We start from the raw sequence: 13,544 nt of genomic DNA, 5'->3' as shown, positions 1-13,544 counted from the left end.
CTGACAGAGGTGGCGAGCACCAGTGTGCTTGTACCACAGGATCACACTGCCTATGGAGGCAGGCACTGTTGTCTGTGAAGGTGTGTAGCAGGGGGAGCGTGTCCCACTACATAAGGATTTTTTGATTAAATAGAAAACAGGTAGAGGGATAAGGAAGAAGGAGAAAAGGGAAAAAAATAAATCAAAGAAAAATTTTAGAGGAAGGAGAGGAAAAACTTCGGAGAAAGAACAAGAAAATGGTACAGTTTTGGTGAGAGCACTTGCCTCTTTACAAATACAGCTTCAGTGGAATCAGGGTGTTCACTCTGCCTAAGGTCACACTGTTGACCGCAGAAAGGTGGAGGTGGGTCCTGCTTACTATAAAAGCGGTGGTGAGAAGGTAGTGTGCTAACTCTGCAGGATCAATAAAAAGCAGTGGTGGGGATGGAATAAGAAGGAAAAAGATTTAATAAATACAAAGGAAAGAAAAGAAAACAAGTGGAAGAAGAGGGATTAACTGAAGCAAGAGAAGAAAAGAAAACAAAAGGCAGCAAAGTATTGTGCAAGTGCTACACACCAAAAAAGGCTGCAAGAGAAACACTTCTGGATATGAGAGAGTGCACACTGCCATCTGTGATGTGGGAAAGGAAGGCTATGCTTACTGAAGAGGCAATGGGAGAAAGGCACCTGCTCTGTGGCCTCTAGGGATAAAAAGAGAAGAGGGATGAGGAAGAAAACGCATGTGAGAGAGGAAAGACAAAAAAGGAAGCAAAGCAAAAGGAAAAAAAAAGAGAGAGACAAAAGTGCCACAGCATTGGCTGTGGGGAGAGGTGTGGCCAGCTGCTAGGTGGGTTGGGAGGGGGGCCACCTCTCTGGTTGTGTAGTGAGGGGAAGAGGAGATCATTCTTTTCTGTATGCCAATCCCATATGTGGTTGCCAGTACAGTCATGGGTGACTAGAACTTATTATTTGGTTCTTGCCCCAATTAGAATGCTGTTTGCAGTATTTCAAAATGGCTGTGCTCTGCCTAGGCCATTGACAAATCACTGCTCCATATGCCTCCTTGTCCATCTTTCTCATTCAGTCTCTTCCTCGAATTGATATTTGGTCTACTTCTTTATCCTTTCCTTTGAAGCTCTGGGATCCAGGATTGTCTGCCATAACCATTTCATTTGCTTTCTAGTGTCTTTATTGTAGAGGTTATGGATAGTGTATCCACTCAGTCTGCCATCTTGGATCACCTACTTATTATTATTATTGTTAATGTTATCGTAATGAATATATCTGTTGTGAAAATTCCAAGACACATCCTATTATTGAGATTCTTCTGGGGGCCTCAACAGCTAGTACCTTGTAAATGAAACAGTTGATAGTCTATTAGCCTTATTTACTCTAGGATTACTAACTGGCTTTATTGTTCACATTATCTCTCAAGTGGCTTAGCCATTTCCTTAGAATTCATTGCCTTTAACTTCTTACTAACCCTGACTGAACAGAGACTCTGATAGCATTTTGAAAGGGAAATTCAAATCTTTGTGATTGGAACCCTAAAATCACTCTAGTTTTTCCTACTACTCATGCATACAATTGGAAGGTAGAATGTAAAGAATGCTACTGAACTCTACTTAAATGTTGCTCTGAAGGAGTTACTACTTGAATAAAGTTTTTAGACATCTTTTCTTAATCAAGCAATGCGCATTCGAAAAAGATTTTGAAATTAGTTATGCAAAATTAGTTATCAGATAATTCAAAAGGAGCAAAACTAGGATGTATTTTAAAGCAATTTATCTTCTCTATATATAGTCTTTCCATTATGATTTGTATACTGTGATAAATGCATTTTGAACCATTTATTTGGTGAAATTTTGCTCTGCTTTGAAAAGACATCCAAATGTCATATTTTTATTAATAACTTTTATTGTTTACTAACTAAACTCCAGGGTAAATTAATTTGAGGTGTGTTCTGTTCTTGAGAAACTAACAGATTTACTGCATATCTTGGCATGTTTTTATGTAATTTTGTTCATCTACATCACTTCCTATACCACAAGATTGAAATGTGATGATATATTTTTCTTAATGTTTTTCACCCTTCAACTATTTCTTATACATTTGAAATAATTTTTGTTAATGGGAAATTAGAGTATGCTCCAGAAAATGTTAAATATTTTTCCCCATAAAAATGAACAAGCAGACAAAACCCCTTCAGAAAATGATGTATCTATTATTTTATGACATTTAGGATAAGTGTACATGGTTATCTGCAATATGTGAAATCTAGTTCTTTGCCATTTATGACATCACTTTTGAATTTGCTTTTAAATGCTCTCTACCTTTTAGTCATGAACCATGAATGCCTTTGGAAAAAGGAGATCTGTTTTTCCCTGGACTACAAAGACTGGGAGATGATGATAAATCATGTAAGCTACTCAAGGACAACCCATCTATATAGAAATGGGCTAAATAATATCCTTGAGAACTGAATAAATTTTTATATTTGCAGAACTTGTTGTGTTTTTCTATTGGTTTCATATAGCTTTGGGAAATGGGCAAGCCACTCCTTTTCAATACTTTAGTATCAGGAAAATGAAGAGAAAAATCAGAATCTTTATATAGTGATTTAGAACATTCAGATTTTACTAATATTATTGAAAATTAAACATTACTAACCTAATCATTGGCATGGTGCTGTAGCAGCAGCATTGGACTGTGAAGCATAAGGTCGGTAGTTCAAACCCATCAGCTGCTCCTCAGAAACCTTACACAGGGCCGCTATGAGTCAAAACCAAATGGAAGGCACTTAACAACAACCTAATAACAAAAACAACAAACCTGAAAAAAATATGTTTAATGGTATTGCAAATTTTACTCCCACAGGAATGCTTTTATTTAGAACATTGGTTGTTTGTTCCTTCTTGAGTGCCTGGTCTGATGAGTTGAAAAGGTTTTCTAAAAAACTGGGAACAGATCTTACTATCAGCTTCCAAGTCTTGGCTTGAATCCCTTAACAGGGTTTTATACAAAGAATTAGGTATCCCTGGATCCCATTCATAACCTTGCTTTACTTCACCAACAATTGGGAGGGGATCATATGAGTTGCTGTCAACACTAGCATGACCAATATATCATTGTGGAATAGGATTATGACCTTGGTAAACTTTTCTTGGCAGCCAAACATTCTGAAATATCTGCCAGATTCCAGGTCTATTAATGGTGCCAAATGCTTTCATTAGGTCACCATAGAGCTCTGTATGCTGTTCCCTGTATTAAGCTGCAGAACTCAGATTTAGAATCACACACAGAATATGTAGAGTTGAAAGGAACCTGAGAAATTATCTAGTCTGGTTATTAAATTACTGATGAGGAAGCTGAAGTTCAGTTGGGTGAAGTAACTTCCTCAAGATCACAAAGCAATTTAGTGTCAAAGCCAGTGATCACTCATCGGTTCTTTTGGGTTTTAACTCCCTCTTACTAATGTTTATTCTACTGCATAAAAACGTGTAAAAGTATTTAACTTTGTGGAATGCTTGAAAGTTAAAGAAATGGTAAGCAGGTGGAAATAGGCCAAGCAGTGAGGCTTATCTACTGAGCCTTATCTAGTCTTTGTTGTTCTTATTAAAAGCATAGCTTAGAAGCCTATTCCTTTTTGTTTAAAAATTCCTTTACAAGCTCTGGTTCACTTCAAGTCCACTCTTCAGTACTTTCTTATTAATTTTTTAAATTAGAGAAAAAAAAATTGTACAGTAAAATGGATAGACCTTAAATATATATGCTGAAAGGTCTTTTAAATATACCCATCAGCTCCATCAAAATCTGGATCATTTCCAGAACCAGAAAAAGTTCTCTTGTTCTTCTTTGCACTCTATTCTTCTTACCCCACCAGAGATAACCACTCCTCTGATTGCTATTATCATAAATTGGTTTTGCTTGTTTCTGAACTCAATATTAATTAAGTCGTACGGTATGTACTCTTTTGGGGTTGGCGTCTTCTGTTCAGCAAAACATTTTTCAGATTCTTCAAGTTGCAACTATATATACAGCTAAGGAGCCCTCGTAGCATAGTGGGTTACAAACTGTGCTGCAAAAAGTTCAGCAATTCAAATAGACCAGCTGCTCCACAGGAGAAAACTGAGACTTTCTGCTCCCATGAGATTTACAGCCTTGGCAACCCTATACAGGGTTTATATGAGCCTGGGTCTAAGAAAGTTAAACCTCGCTTACTATGTTATCTAGTATTATCTAGTATAAACCCTATACAGGGTTTATATGAGCCCAAACTGACTTGGCGTCATACAACCACCACCATTGTCACTTTTTGTTGCTGTGTAGTATTAATATTGTTTTGTATAAAGAAATGTAATGTACTACACTTGTTTATCTACTTAATAATAAATATTTATGTTGTGTCTAGTTTTGTTGTTGTTATTGTTGTTAAGTACTGTGGAGTCAGTTTTGATTCTGATAGCGACCCTGTATAAGTCTTCTGAGGAGGAACAGCAGGTTTATCCTCATTATAAATAAACTTGCTATAAACATTGTTGCTCAAAGCTTTTTGTTCATAGTCATTTAATTCTCTTGGAATATACTGAGGAGTACAATTACTAGATAATATAGTAAATGAGGTTTAACTTTCTTAGACACTGCCACATCATTTTCCAAAGTGATTTAGTAGGAATTCAATTGTGTCTTCCTAAAGTGTGGACTGAATTCCTGGTTTCAGTACCTGAGGATGTGATCCTATTTGGAAAGTGGGTTTTTCTTTTGTTATGAAGTCATACTGATGTAGGGTGGATTCTAAAAATAATAACTTCTGAGTTACAAAAAGACCAAAATGGACCCAGACACACACAGGGGAAAGTCTTACAGCATCAAAGAGCACCAAGGAATGCCAAAAAATGTGACGGTACTTCACAGAACATCAAGGAATGCTAAGGATTCATGAAAGACACCAGAAACTAAGAACAAGGCTCACAGAAGACATCAAAAGGAACAAAACCCTGATTTGGACTTTAAGCCTCCAGAATTATGAAAAATACATTTCGGTTCCTTAAAGTCACCCAGCTGTTACAGCATCAATAAGCTGTTCAAGTTTTTATACATTTTTTTTTATTTTTAAAACTAGGTTTGTATTTTCTATAGGGAGCTCTGTTGTTGTTATGTGCCGTGTAGTTGGTTCCAACTCATAGCGACACTGTACAGGGTTTCTGAGGCTGTAAATCTTTATGGGAGCAGAAAGCCTTATCTTTCTCCCATGGAACAGCTGGTAGTTTCGAACTGCTGACCCTGAGGATAGTAGCCTAATTCGTAACCACTACACTACCTGAGCTCCTAGGGAACTCTGCGACGCCCTACAATAAGCACTGGACTGCAAACCAGAATGTCTGCGGTTCTACCTTTCTAGTTGTTCCACGGTAGAAAGATGATGCTTTCTGCTACTATGACGATTTGAAGCTTCAGAAACCCTACCCAGGGTTACTATGAGTTGGAACTGACTCAACGGCACTTAACAAAACAAAACAAAAACAAAAACAATATATGAGCACAGTGATACCATAGGTAAGCATGGGACTGCAAACTACAGGTCCCAGTTCAAGCTTGCAAGCTGCTCTGCTGGAGAATTTGAAGTGAGTCAGAAATGACTTGACTGCACTTAACAACAACTTCTTTGCTATGACTGATATATACATTCTCAGTATATATGTAATATTATAATTTATTTCACCATTATCAACTCTGCAGAAACAGATGGATCCAGGAGAATGATTGCATATTGACAAAAGTTCAACCAAATGGAAATGAGTGCTGATCCTAGCTACCAGTAGACACAGTATCATTGATAGAGTAGATTAATGTGGCCACAGGTCCTAATCTAATTAATGCAGTCTTTATATCACAACCAAGAAAGAGAATCAGATACTGCCTTTCATTCACAGGGAATAAACAAGAATGTTTATGTACAGCTTTGCCCCAAGGTCCTGTTAACTATCTCTCCCTCTAAGTAGTTTTATCCTAGAACATCTGGGCCCTGTTGACATACCACAAAAAAATCATATTTGCCCATTATATTACTGATATCACTCTGATTAATCAGAACAAGCAATAGGTAATTTACACACTGGGGACCCTGGTGAGACACATGTATTATTGTTGTTGTTGTTAGGTGCCATCGAGTTGGTACTGACTCATAGCAACATTATACACAACAGAACAAAACACTGCCCGGTCCTGGGCCAGCTTCACAATTGTTGCCACGCTTGAGCCCATTGATGCTGCCACTTTGCCAATCTATCTCGCTGGGGGTCTTCCTCTTTTTATTCGACCCTCCACCTTACCAAACATGATATCCTTCTCTATGACTGGTCCCTCCTGACAATATGTCCGAAGTATGAGAGACGAAGTTTGGCCATCTTGGCCTCCAAGGAACACTCTGGCTGCACTTCTTCCAACAGATCTATTGGTTTTTTTGGCAGCCCATGGCACTTTCAATATTCTGCTCCAACACCATAACTCATATGCATCAATTCTTCTACGATCTTCCTTATTCACTGTCCAGCTTTCACATGCATATGAGGTTATTGAAAATACCATGGCTTGGGTCAGGTGCACCTTAGTCCTCAAGCTGACATGTATTATAGATGATGGCAATAAACCCTGTGGAAATTTTTAAGCCTATGAAATTTCAATAAAGAGGTCCAGTGGTCGGAGGTTTCAAGATATCTCCTTCAAAGTAAGGGCATCTTGCTTTCTCTGTGAAGAAAACCAAAATAGCCTTCCACTGCAGCAGCCATTGAAGAATAGCAGTCATCTCTGGGCATTACCCTATGGCCACTGTCCTCAACAAGGGCCACAACCAAGAATGGGAACAAACCAAGGTACAACCACCGCTGTGTGCACCTCACTAAGCACACCAAGTTCACGCAGGACATAATCCAGGAGGTGTGTGATCTTACAACCTGGGAGCCATGCGCCATGGAGCTGCCCAAGGTCTCCAAGGACAAGCAGATCCTCAAGTTCATCAAGAAAAGGGTGGGGACACACACACCAAGAGGAAGATTGAGGAGCTCAGCAATATCCTGACCACCATGAGGAAGGCAGCTGCCAAGAAGACTGGGCAGGTAGGTCCCTGTCAACTGTGCCCCCCAACCTCCATTAAAAAACAAAACAACAGCAACAACAACAAAAAATCCCTTTCCAGAATAAAGAAAGAAAAAGAAAACACAATATCTAGAAAGCCTCTCTGTGTTCTGAAGGCAACACATTCCATACCGAACAATACTGTTGTTATTGTTAGGTGCCATCAAGTTGATTTCAACTCAGAATAACCTTACACACAACACAATGAAATACTGCCCAGTCCTTTACCATCCTCACAATTGTTATTAAGCTAGAGCCCTTTGCTATGGCCACAGTGCTGATCCATCTCATTGGAGGTCTTCCTCTTTTTTTTTTTTTACTAACCCTCCATTTTACCTAGCATGATATCCTCCTCCAGGAACTGATCACTCCCAATAATATGTCCTAAGTATGAGAACAGAAGTCTTGCCATCCTGTCTTCCAAGGAGCATTCTGGCTGTGCTTCTTCCAGTACAGATTTGCTTATTCTTCTGGCAGTGCATAATAATTTGGGAGTGCATGATGTATGATATTCTCCTCCAAACCATAACTCAAGTGCAATAATTCTTCTACAGTCTTCTTTATTCACTGTTTAACTTTCACATGCATAGGAAGTTATTGAAAATACCATGGTTTGGGCCCTGCACAACTTAGTCCTCAAACTGACATCTTTGCTTTGAATACTTCAAACAGGACTTGCCTAATGCAATATTCTTGACTGTTGTTTCCATGAATGTTGAGAGTGTGTCTAAGCAAAATGAAGTCTTTGACAACTTTAATCTTTTCTTCATTTATCATAATTTTATCTACTGGTACTGTGGTGAGCATTTTTTTTTTTTTTTCTTTATATTGAAGTGCAACTCATACTGAAGTTTGTGGTCTTAGATCTTCATCAGTAAGTATTTCAAGCCCCCTTTGTTGTCAGCAAGCAAGCTTGTATCATTTGCATTTCTCAGGTTTTTAATGAATCACTCTCCAATCCTCATGCCATGCTCTTCTTCATATACTCTAGCTTCTCTGATTATCTGGTAAGTAAGTGTATGCATTGATTAAGTATGGTGAGAGAATACAACCCAGGTGCCCACCTTTCCTAATTTTAAACCATTCAGTGTCCATTTGTTCTATTCGAACGACTGCTTCTTAGTCTTTGTACATCTTCCTCATGAGCACAATTAAATGTTCAGGAATACTCATTCTCTGCAATGTTGTCATTAGATTGTCATGATCCAAGCAGTAGAAAGACTTTGTGTGATCAATAAAGCAATAGTAAACATATTTCTGGTATTCTAAGCTTTTAGTCAAGATCCACCTGACTTCAGTTATGATATCCCTGGACTTGATGGCACCTAACAACAACATATCCTCGTCTCAATCTTGCTCGAATCTCTGGCAGATCCCTCTCAATGTACTATTGTCATTTTTAAATTATCTTTAGCAATATTTTATATCCATGTGATATTAATGATGTTGTCCGATGATGTTCACATTTAGCTGCATACAGTGTACCTGTGATCACATTAATCTACTTAACAACAACAATAATCATTTGGCCAGATATCTGTCTTCCAAATTTCTTGAGATGCATGAGTGAGTGCCTCCAGTGTTGCATTAGTTTGTTGAAAGATTTCAATTTGCATTCTATTAATTCATGGAACCTGTCCTTTACGAATTCCTTCAGTACACCTGGATTTTTTCCTTCAGTACCAGTGGCAGTTGGTCTTGAAATGGTTGAACATTTTCCATTTCTTTTTGGTACAGTGACTGTGCATTCCTTTCATCTTCTTTTTTTGCTTCCTCCATCATTCAACCTTTTCCCCATAGAATCCTTCCATATTTAAAGTCAAGGCTTGGATTTTTTCTTTTCTTTTCAGTTCTTTCAGCTTGATAAATGTTGAGCATATTCTTCCATTTTGGTTTTCTAATTCTAGGTCTTTGCACATTTCATTATATTACTTGACTTTGCCTTCTTGATCTGCCCTTTGAAATTTTCTGCTCAAGCATGCAATCAAGATGTATTGATAAATACTGGTGATTAGAATGTAAAGGTTGGAAACAAAGAGGAAAGTCAGTAGTTGGAAAATATGACCTTGGTGATAGAAATGATGCTGAAGAAAGCATGATAGAATTTTTGCAATACCAATGACCTGTTCATTGCAAATACCTTTTTGAACAACATAAAAGACAACTATACACATTGATCTCACCAGAAGCAATAGACAGAAATCACATTGACTCCATCTGTAGAAAGAGTTGGTGGAAAATATCATCAGTCAAAACAAGGCCAGGGGCCTTGATGGAACACATCATCAATTGCTCATATGCAAGTTCAGGCTGAAGCTGAATAAAATTAAAACAAGTCCATAAGAAAGAAAAAAAAATTCCACTACGCATATCCCACCTGGATTTAGATATGATCTCAAGAACAGATTTGACACATTAGACACTTATCAACAAAGAAGAGTTGTGGGATGACATTAAAAACATCAAAGAGGAAGGAAGCAAAAGTTTATTAGAAAGACAATAAAGAAGGAAAATATCAAAATGGATGTCACAAGAGACTCTGAAATTTGCTTTCCAGTATAGATATGCTAACATGATGAGCTAAAGAGCTGAACAGAAAATTTCAAAGGACAGTTTGAGAAGACAAAGTCATCAAGAAACACTCTTCCAGTCCATATACAATGGTATGGAAAGCTACCAGCTTTCAGTGGTGAATGTAGCCAGAAAGGACTTTGTAGAAATCCAGCCCTGCCATTGAATTCATGGTGTCCATAGATCTCAGGGTGCTGGAGGAATCAGTAGTGGTAAAAGATGCAGTGTGGACTTTATGGCAAGTCTTAGTGAGAGAATCACAAAGCTGGCTCCTGGGGTTTTGGAACAAGGCCATGACATCTGCAGTGGAGAGTTAGTTAAACAGTATTAGAAAAACAGCCTCTGACCTGCTATTGAGTCCTGGTAATGATAGAATTCTATAGCATATGGACACCAAGTGACTGTGAATCTAGAACTGTTCTGTTGGACCCAAATTCATAAAGTCAGGTTCAGCAACAGCAATCATAACATAGAAATGGTATATCCAAGACTAAATATAAGCAAGCCTAGAGGAAATAAGTAAACTGTAAAGGCAGATAGTCCAGACTTCCAAGGTCACCCACCATATTTGCATCAATATCTCTCTATCAATTCATATTGATAGCTAAATGAAGAAACCTTTAAAACCACCTTAAGGAACATCAAAAAGACAAAGTAAGTTTGGATTATGGATGGATAAGATTGACAAGTGGATGAAAGCCAAACAGTTTAGCAGCTGTGCCACAGTCTCATTCAAGGGTGGTCTTGAAAGATTGCGGCAAGGCAGAACTATTTTTAATGGGCAGAGCTTTGTGTTGTAGATCTGGTCTTTAACTTTGCAGTTAGAATAGTGCAGTCTACTGTATAAAGTGAGCTATAAATATCAGCTATATGTGGAATTTAAAATATTCTAGCTGTCACATTTTAAAAATATGTATTTATTCCAATACACCCAAAATTCTACCATTTCAACATAAAATCAATATTAACATTTTATTAATGAAAAATGTTCTGGGGAATGGCAGTGTGAGCAGACCCATGTTTCTGTACCCCATTATAATTACAAAAGAAAACAGCCAGAAATCAGTAGAGTTCATTTTATAAGAACATCAAAAGAAAATGAGAAGATTGCAGACACTAATCAATAAGAAGGAACTTAGACTGCAAAGCCATTTGAACTGCAAGGAAGGTGGTTCAAGCTCATCAGCTGCTCCTTAGAAACCCTATATAGAGTCGCTATGGGTTGCAATCGACTCGACGGCACTTAACAACAACAACAACAACAAATCAAGTGGTTAAATTTTTTTTTTCTTTCCTACTGCAGTGCACATTCCCCTCCCTGACTCAGTGGTGGTGACAGCAACAAAGCATACCTGCAATATCAAACCTGAACTCTGGATCTAGTGTAAGGAGTGTAGACTTTGTTGTCCAAATGTTTTGTATACTTTTTTTAATCTGTCTGCTGGGGGTTGCTCGGTGGACTAAAATACATCACTCCTCTCATGCACTTATCTTACAGCTCACTGCAAGTCTTCTATAACTTTGTGATACTATACAATGTGAAACCTGAAGGCTGTAGAGGAATCAGAAGACAGAACTTCCTTCAAAATTTAGCACTTTCAAAAGCACATATTCAGGGCAAACTGTAGAATATATCTAAGACCCTATGCTTTCACTTTGGAAAAATCCCTAAGTATATTGCTAACATGTTCAAGAGTTAAAAGAAGGCCCCAATGTAGAGTCAAATTGCAAACACTAAGATAGTAAGGGAGATATTTTTTGTTTGTTTGTTTCCCCCCTGGAGTACAAGATAATCTTCAAAACACTAGTTGGTATGGTCCCAGAACAGTCTTCTGTGTCCCGTGTGTCCAAAAGAGCAGTTGTTGTTAAAAATAGTTAGGGAAGGTTGCTAAGCAGATACAGAATTGCAGCCTTCAATAATTAAAAAATAAAATTCCTACTCTCAGGATATGGAAAAACCTGAGTCTCAGTGCTAACATAGTATAATATTTAAATGTCTTCTATGCAGAAGTGCTACTAAAAATACAAAAAGGCATACAGAGAATCAGGAAAGGATGGTAACAAAGTGAAGTGACAAAAAATAATACTTATGGAAGCCAATGTAATGGGCAAAATGGAAAACTTTAAAAAAAAATGTTGTATATACTCAGAGTCCTGGCATGGCATTGTAAGATAAGCACTGGACTACTAACTACAAGGTCAGCAGTTCAAAACCCCCAGTAGCTCCTTGGAAACACGATGCAGGGTCTCTATGAGTCAGAACTGACTCAATAGCACTTAACAACATCATTATCAATGCTCAAAGAACTAAAGCAAAACATGAACAAAGAACTAAAGAAAATCAGGACAATCACACATAAAAAGAAGATAAGCAAGGAGACAGACACCATAAAAAATAACCAACAGAGTTTCTGGAACTGAAAAATAAAATAAAGGAAATATTTTTTTTCAAAAATGAAATGAAGGGGCTCTATGCTCCTCCCCATTCGACAGGCAGCCACAGCTTCTCTTGCAGTACCAGCCGCATCCCCACAGACAGGGTGGTGAAGGTCGGAGTCAACGCATTAGGCCATATTGGGAGCCTGGTCACCAGGGCTGCTGTTAACTTTGGCACAGTGGAGGTTGTTGCCATCAATGACCCCTTCATTGACTTCAACTACGTGGTATACATGTTCCAGTATGATTCCACCGATGCCAAGTTCAATAGCACTGTCAAGGCTGAGAACAAGAAGCTTATCATCAATGGGAGCCCATCTCTATCTTCCAGGAGTGAGATCCTGCCAATATGAAGTGGGGTGATGCTGGTGCTGAAAATGTTGTAGAGTCCACCGGTGTCTTCACAAACTTAGAGAAGGCTGGGGCTCACTTGAAGGGTGGTACCAAAAGGGTAATTATCTCTTCCCCTTCTGCTGATGTCCTCATGTTTGTGATGGGCATGAACCACAATAAATATGACAACTCCCTCATGATTGTCAGCAATGCCTCCTGTACCACCAACTGTTTGGCCCCCCGGCCAAGGTCATCCATGACAATTTTGGCATCGTGGAGGGACTCACGACCACAGTCCATGCCATCACTTCCACTCAGAAGATTGTGGATGGCCCCTCTGGGAAACTGTGGCATGATGGCTGTGGGGCTGCCCAGAACATCATCCCTGTATCTACCGGTGCTTCCAAGGCTGTGGGCAAGGTCATCCCTGAACTGAATGGGGAACTCACTGGCATGGCCTTCCGTGTCCCCACTCCTAACGTGTCTGTCGTGAACCTGACCTGCCACCTGGAGAAAGCTGCCAAATACGATGACATCAAGAAGGTGGTAAAGCAGACATCAGCTAGACCCCTAAAAGGCATCCTGGGTTACACTGAAGACCAGGTCATCTCCTGTGATTTTAACAGTGGCACCCACTCTTCCACCTTTGATGCTTGGGCTGGCATTGCCCTTGTCAAGCTAATTTCCTGGTGTGACAATGAATTAGGCTACAGCAACAGGGTAGTGGATCTTATGGGCCAAATGGCCTCCAAAGAATAAGAACCCCCTGGACCACCAGCCCCAGCAACAGCACTAGAGGAAGAGAGAGGCCCTCAGCTGTTGGGAGTCCTTACCCCAACCCTAACCCCCATACACACTGAGAAGCTCCCACTCTCAGTTTCCATCCAGACCCCCTGGAGAAGGGGAGGGGCTTAGAGAGCCCAGTCTTGTCATGTACCATCAATAAAGTACACTATTCAGCCACACACACACACACACACACACACACACATAAATGAAATGAAGGGGTGCAATGACAAAGTGAAACTGGCAATAGAGAAAATCCATAAATTAGAAGACAAAACAATTAAAATTGCTGAGTTATGAGCAAA

The 13,544-nt window shown here is 39.0% G+C and overlaps 1 pseudogene; it reads left to right on the top strand.

Moving 5' to 3' along the window:
- Positions 1-6,941: 6,941 nt before the first annotated feature.
- On the top strand, positions 6,942-13,212 carry LOC102814333 (annotated as a pseudogene).
- The last annotated feature ends 332 nt before the right edge of the window (positions 13,213-13,544 follow it).

This window comes from Chrysochloris asiatica, unplaced genomic scaffold (genome assembly GCF_000296735.1).
Source record: "Chrysochloris asiatica unplaced genomic scaffold, ChrAsi1.0 scaffold00082, whole genome shotgun sequence".
NCBI classification, from domain to species: Eukaryota; Metazoa; Chordata; class Mammalia; order Afrosoricida; family Chrysochloridae; genus Chrysochloris; species Chrysochloris asiatica.
The sequence above is the reverse complement of the archived record's forward strand: the minus strand, read 5'-3'. Positions and strand labels throughout refer to the sequence as shown.